Here is a 7,558-nt window from a genome sequence, read left to right on the forward strand (position 1 = left end):
CTGCGATGGGACTATTGGGGTTCCTTTTGGTATCAGGTCCATATTTTGGGATGGCTGGACTTCCTGCCATAGACATCAAGGTCCCTGCGGGATACATTTCAAAAAGTAAACCAAACTGATCTCAAACTATGGAGTTCCTAACGATTTATGGAGATGATGCCGTGTGGGAAAAGCTTCATTTTGTAATGTACTAATATCATCAAGGCCTTCTCCTAAACAACCCCTAAAAAAATCAAGGAAAACAAAATGATGTTGTTTTTAGACGATGATAACAGTACAGGCCAAATTCCGATTTCTTAAACATAAATGAGACACCAACTAAACAATTATGAAATAATTTGACACTTTGAAAAACAATGTTAGATAGCTAAAGCAAAGCTGCTCGGTTGTAAAAATCTACGTAGTACGCACGACTTACTACTACTACACAACAACAACGACGACGACGGTCACGCTAAACCGGGTAAATTAGCGTTAAATTCGCCACGCAATGACTCCTATTTAACTCAAGTAAAATAAATATGTACGTAAAAGACAAGTATACTAAATGTCCCGTTGTGGCGTATTTAAAAAAAAATAGCTGGACCGCAGTGCCCCGAAAAGAGGTCGACGTGTGTTTTTCGACTCGGAGCCAACACGGAAAAGGTGGAAAGAAAAGTAGCGAAAATCCACTACGATGTTGTTATAAAGCAGCGTTAGTGTTATAATTTGCGGTGGTTGTCATGTTTTTTCGTCGGATGACATTTTGAGAAAGTTTTACACATTGTTGTGTAGTGTGTGTGCGTGTACGGCACCCCCTCCCTGGTCCTGCCTGACGAGCGGTTTCTCTGCGGGCAGAACCAGAACAACAACCCGGTAGTGTGGCAGTTTATTCCCCCCATTCCACCAAAGCCCGATCATCGGTCCAGCTTTCCAGGACTCCTCCTGTTAACTTAGTTATAACTCACCCGAGCGCAGCTTTTTCCTCTTCAACAGGGAAGAAAGAAAAAAAAGATTTATGATCTTATTTTGCGGCGAGGCAGCCCGCGCAGCACCCGCTAACATCCGTAGGCTGTCGGCTCGGAGGACACTGCAGTCCCGGGGGCTTGTTACTTTCCCCCCACGTCAAACATCTCCAAGATCCTCGCACTCACAAACTCCAACGAGGATACGCAAAAGTATCGCTCGTCTCTTTCCCACTACAGACACAAAATGGTGAATGAACCACTAACGCGGTGCGAAGCGACCAATCGGAGGTCGCTGACAGGTACAGTAGCCAATCAGAGGCCGTGTGCTTAGTCAAGGGGGCGTTACGAGCTGTCAAGTCCCACTTGACGGACATGGCAAGTCGGCCAATGACGGTACCGATGCTGATGAAAACCGGCGTCCCGTCCCGAACTTTACAGTAGCCAATGAGAGTTCTGGGACCCATAGGAACAGCACGGAGGTGGGCTTAGAGGCGGGACTACGCAGACGAAAACCAATAAGAAGGCACAAATTCTCCCTCCCCTTTGTGAGAACCAATATGCTTAGCATAATTGACGGAGGCATACGAGGACATGGTGATAATGCATCGTATCAAATTTGCAATACATTGGCGTATTCTGCACTTTATTAAAACTATTCCCGATTGAACATACTGTCTTTTAGAGGTAAACCTAGCTGTATTGTTTACTTGACGCGACTTCCTACTCTTCCCTCTAATTTTACTCTCTCTCAGCAACAGAGCTCCGCATTCTCCGCCGCAGCAGCCAATCAGCACGTGGCAAAGGTCCTCCACTCTGCCTCTCGCCCCGCCTACTCCCCCTCATAGTGAACGAGGCTGGAGCCCGACGACGTCACCGCAGGGGCAGGCGATTGGCCGGCTGCTCGACGTTCAGGCGGCCAATGGCGCCACGCGAGGGTGACGTCACAGAGAGTGTTGCCACCAGCTGGTTGAAGGGGGTGTGGCATAGCGTAAACTCAACTAACCTCTTGTTTGTAAATTGTGGGGAAGATGATTGTCACATTTGGTTACGTCATCTCAATTTGAGTTTCATTTCTTTCAGGTTGCAAGGAAAGACAAGAATGCGACTGAACGACCGATGAGTGAGTGGCACAAATGCAGATATTACATAATCGCCTTTTGTGTTTAGTGGGGTACCCGGAATGGGACGGACGAAAGCGCCCCCTGTCGATATGACTGGGGTGGTGTCCAATTTGACAAAACATGGAGGTACATACATAACTTTTAGAGAGGAGTACCAACGTACACTCTATAAACAGGCTTGTACGCAGTAGCATTGTAAACTAACAGGGACAAATACATCAAAATAATTTGACAACATAAAAAGAACTGGAATAAGGTTTCACATTTTTGTATTTTTTATGTTTTTTTACCATAGAACTTCAATGGGAAATACATGTAGATGATGCTTCACAGTTGCTGAAATAACTTTTTTTCCTCAGTTATTGTTTTTAAAGTAAGCTAAAGTAATTTAACAAAAGCTAAAGTTAAGATAACACTAGTATTTGTTTCACCACGGAAAACCAAAAAATAACCACAATTTTACACGGAATGAATCATTTTTCATTTAATTACAGTTCAAATTGTTTTACATTGCAAATGTAAGATTATTTACGTTCAAATGTTGATGTAGGGTTGCATCTAGTGGACATTTGCAGACACTGCAGTTAATATAGGACACTTTTCCCCCTATGCAACAAAATGCTGAATTTAAACCAGTGCTCATTGGCCAATTTAGGTAACATTTGATCATTTTAACGTGCTTTTACCACACTTATTATATAATTTACGAAATATCCCAAATTTTTGGAAGAAACTGATTGGCTACATGTATTCAAATCCATGTAGCCAATCACTTTCTTACAAAAAGAAGCCACCCCTGATAATATCTTTGCCGTATTGCATATCCATCTTTGCTAACCTTCCTGACATGTCTTAAAAAATGATGTCAACCCTGCACCAACTGTCCCATCTCGTTAGCAAACCCCCATCCCACACATCTCCCTCAGTAGGAGACTGAACTTCGACCTTCACCTTTCACCCCATCTCTCTCAGCTGTCATTCAAAGACCACAGTGGCCTACTCCAACACCCCTATTTAAATGTATCTGGAAAAATTGATTAAATTTCACGTGTGTTTGTTTGTCAGGGGCCATCCCAAAAGGGTACAAAACAATTCAGCAACTTTAAAATTTATACAGTACTCGTTAAAGCCCCTAGGTAGCAGTGTCGCTTAGAAAAAATCTGCCTATATGTACTATACTGTACTCCTTTTAGTCAAACCTACTTTCACTTTTTATTTACCAGTCTATTATATTTTTCTCCATTCTATTAGAAATCCAAATCAAAGCAACATTACAGTGTCTTTGTTAATTTGTTACATTTTGTTTTTAACAGACATATGTCATATAAGGTAAATACTAAATAAAACATATTCATTTTTAAATGAGGATAAGCAATGTGGGAGATGAAGGAATGAATGACTTCATTAATTAAAGTCTCATCTCATCTCATCTTATCTCATTTTCTGAACTGCTTTATCCTCACTAGAGTCGTGGGGGGTGCTGGAGCCTATCCCAGCTGTCTTCGGGCCAGAGGCGGGTGACACCTTGAATTGGTGGCCAGCCAATCACAGGGCACAAGGAGACGGACAACCATGCACACTCACCTAGGGGCAATTTAGATTGTCCAATCAGCCTACCATGCATGTCTTTGGAATGTGGGAGAAAACCGGAGTACCTGAAGAAAACCCACGCAGGCCCGGGGAGAACATGCAAACTCCCTGCAGGTGAACCGACCTGGATTTGAACCCAGGACCCCAGAGCTCAAGCTGCCGGGCCGCCACTTTTATGCATAATATAACTAAAATATCAAATCAATCATAAAATGGATGTTTACTTTGCTAGAGTGCTTTGGCATTTCAATTCTTTATCATGGGGAAAACGTACAGTACAAGTAGATTGAATGATGAACTTTGTCACTAAACCAATCATACGTTAAGGTACCGCTGTGTGATGTCACTTTTCATAATGTATCCCCTTTTAAAATACACTGTAACTTCAAAACATTTCCTGTGGAGTCAATAAACGTTTTATAACGGCAACAGTTTGAGCCTTAAGTGGATGAATGGACTCACCATTATTTTCTATGGGGAAACGTGTCTGTTGATATCTTGAATCTGAGCTTTGGTCTGTGGATCAAGTTAATGAAGGAATGTCATTACCTCGGCTGTACCCAGAGGACATGTTTCATTCTGTGGTGATGCCGCTGCAAGGTTAAGGATTTAAGGGGGGGATCATGTCATCACCCACAACAGACACCTGTGCTAAACTCCTTCCGGTATGGAAACCCACTTGAGCATTTATTGGATATCTTTGATATCCATCTTAGGGTCTATGAAACCTTTTACCTCCAAATCATTGTGCTTCATTCATAACACTAAACAGCCCAAATATGTATTAGAGGCACCCATGTACTACAAATATCATGAAAACCCACGTACTACTGGTTCTACCCCACTAATATCATGAAATTATCTCACTAGTTTGCCAAAGTTGTCCATCCAGGTATCAAGAATGAATGAATAGTGAATAAATTCTTATATCCAACCTACAGTTTGTGGGCCATCTAGAGTCCCCATCCAAGACCATTAGATAAGGCCAGTGTGTCATTTTATTTTTTAACTTAAAAGATCAAGCCGGTGAGAGGGACTCAAAGTTTAATTAAAGCGTAATAAAGTGGGTGCAGAAAAGGCGCCGTGAGCCACATCGAGCCGAACAGTTGCTCCTTGTATGCTCGCCGCATTCTTGTAACGTTACACCGCTCAGCTGTTCCCTACACCAGCTCCACCTTCACGTCTAGGATAGGACTACCGCTTCACTCCCTACTTACATTTTTACTTTATACTACCCTCAGCCACATGAAACAGAATCAATTATAAATTGACTTCAGCGTGTGCGGTCGATTGGTCGCCGGTCTTTTGGTCGCGGTCTTTTGGTCGCTGGTCTTTTGGTTGCCGTCTTTTGGTTGCGGTCTTTTGGTCGCCCCGACTGCGACAACGGGCGACCAAAAGACCGGCGACCAAAAGACCACGACCAAAAGACCGGCGACCAAAAGACGCCGACCAAAAGACCGGCGACCAATTGACCGCACGCGACTTAATATGATTGTTATTCTCTGCATAGGTTGTTTCTCAAGGAAGTTTATCCAATTCGCCCTACCGTTTATCCACATACTGTTGCTACAGATTGCAAAAGTGAAAATAAAATAGTCCTAGCCCAAAAATGACACACTGTGCTGCTTTGTGGCTTTGTTACAGAAAAAAATGGAAACACAAGCTGCAGATTGTCAAAGAAAACCACAATGTTGTGGTGGCGAGGAAACATCTCACAGGGTTGCAATTCTGTAAAGACGCTACTTTTCTGCATAGGACGCAGGATGTGGGGACTGACTTCTTCTATACACTATAGTTTCAGTAAATACATAGACACGTTGACCACAAATGTCACGTGTTCGCCGTACGTCGAGAACAATTCATGAACTTCGCATCCATATGTAAAAAAGACTGAGACTGATTCTTTGTCCCGTCCGTTCATTTTTTTTTTGTCCTTGCTCAAGTCATCCCACACTTGTTAACTATCTTTCTTCCACCTCTTCCTCCTCCTCTTTACCTCCACATGTTATAGTAGGTGGATGATTAGGTAGGATGGTGCTGAAGTGTGGTGTGTGACAGCGCACACACGCACATACACCACCTCCACGTTGAGTCACGCACCACGAGCGGCCATCATGTGAGTTTATCACCACGGTGACTTGAGTAGATCTGGCTTTGTCTTCTCTAGAATAAAAAAATATACTTAAGTGTTGTACTTCAAGAAATTAGGTGGAGGAGTGGCTGAGTGGGGGTGGGGGGCAACTGTACTTATAACTAAATGTCTAAATGAGTTTGTAGGAGTATAAGGGGGTAGAAGTAATTGCAGTAATTTGGCCTTGTAACAAGTGGTCACATGTTTTTTTTTTTTTTAAAGTTACTATGATGGAAAAAATATTTTTGTTGAGAAAAGTCGACTCTCTTTTCCTTTATCTTTTTTGAATTTATTAATTTTTTTAAACTATGGTGTTGATCTACTCCAACGCTGTCGAACTCATCTTATGCTGTTGATTAATTGACAATTAATCGATAATCAAATGAATTATCAAATATTTTCAGTCAATGAGACATTGTTGACTTCAATATCATCTAAATTATTTTTTATACCCCTGACTAGTAAATATCTCATATCATACCTAATTTTTTATTTGTATTTGTATTTACTAATTTTTTTGACAAAAAGTATTTTTTAATCTTTTATTTTTTTAATTTTCAAAAAGAAAAAAATATTTTAGTTTAATTATTTTTAAAGTTCTTTTTTACCTTTTTAATCAGAAAAGCAAAAAAAATGATAATGATATTTATATATTTTTTCATTGTTTATTCATTTCAAATGGGAAAAGGGGGGGACTCAATCTCTTTACTTCTCTAAACATTGAAGTTTTAAGGTAGCAAAAATTGAAAAGTTGACCACACAAAATGATGCGGTGGGTTGGATCTGGCCCCCAGGCCTTGAATTTGATACCTGTGATCCACTCAAATGTACCTTTTACAGTATTTGAACAACTCTGGTGGTCACACACATTTAACATGAGGGTAGCGGTTTGATTTAAATCCACAAATACATCTTCTATGGGACACTTTGTGTGGACGGCAACAGGTCAAAGGGTGAGTCAGCAGCTACCACAACTTTGACACACGCAAACACACATATACACACACGCTTGTGTTCAGGGGGAGGAAACCAGATCTGTCTAGTGGCACTTCATCACTGTCTTCCACTGGCGCTAATACAACACACACACACAAACACACACACAGACAAACACTGGCTGCCATCCTGGTTGAAGTGACAGCTGGCGTAGCCACGTCTGCTACCGCTGACACAGTGAGGCCTTATTCCTTACCATTTGCACCTTTACGTAGATCCTTCAAGTATAAGCATTCACGTTCTGTAGTCTTATCCTCATTAGGGTCACCAGTGAGCTGGAACGTATCCCAGATGACTTTGGGCGAGAGGCAGGATGCATCCTGGACTGGGTGGCTGCCAATCGCAGGGCACATGCAGACAGACAAGCATTCAAGCATTCACACTCACATTCACACTTATGAGTCTATCATATTTTTTAAAACGTGAGAGGATGTAGTACTGAGTGCATGGAGAAAACCAGAAGGGGAGACAATGTGCAAATTTCAGTGGCGGGCCGTCAGGGCCTTCAAGGCCTTCTCTGCTGGCCTAAGAAATATCTGAATCATATATTATATTTTGTCCATCAATACTTATTAAATAATTCCAAATTGTCTGTTAGCTTCCTTTCATTGCTTTTCCCCCTGGTTACACTGCTTCCAGATGTGTGTTTTCATATTGAAGCATTTAACCAATCACATTTCAGCCATTATTTGTTGCCAGGGTCAGAAATCTGCCTCAAGGCCTTCAAACTCAGTTCTGCGAGCTCTGCTGCATTAAACAAGCGTCAATAAGAC

The 7,558-nt window shown here is 41.8% G+C and overlaps 1 protein-coding gene and 1 long non-coding RNA gene across 3 annotated transcripts in view; one reads left to right on the forward strand and one right to left on the reverse strand.

Moving 5' to 3' along the window:
- cicb (capicua transcriptional repressor b) overlaps nt 1-1,186 on the reverse strand; it is a 35,789-nt gene extending 34,603 nt beyond the window's left edge. For both annotated transcript variants that reach the window (XM_077599460.1, XM_077599459.1), the window contains exon 1: nt 948-1,186. The gene's annotated coding sequence lies outside the window, so the exon portion shown is untranslated. The remainder of the gene's footprint in view (nt 1-947) is intronic.
- Nucleotides 1,187-1,511: 325 nt separating this feature from the next.
- LOC144072595 (uncharacterized) lies at nt 1,512-2,237 on the forward strand. The gene is made up of 3 exons (XR_013299848.1): nt 1,512-1,631; nt 1,700-1,966; nt 2,028-2,237. It is a non-coding gene; the product is annotated as an uncharacterized LOC144072595 (long non-coding RNA).
- The last annotated feature ends 5,321 nt before the right edge of the window (nt 2,238-7,558 follow it).

This window comes from Stigmatopora argus, chromosome 4, assembly GCF_051989625.1.
Source record: "Stigmatopora argus isolate UIUO_Sarg chromosome 4, RoL_Sarg_1.0, whole genome shotgun sequence".
Lineage (NCBI taxonomy): Eukaryota > Metazoa > Chordata > Actinopteri > Syngnathiformes > Syngnathidae > Stigmatopora > Stigmatopora argus.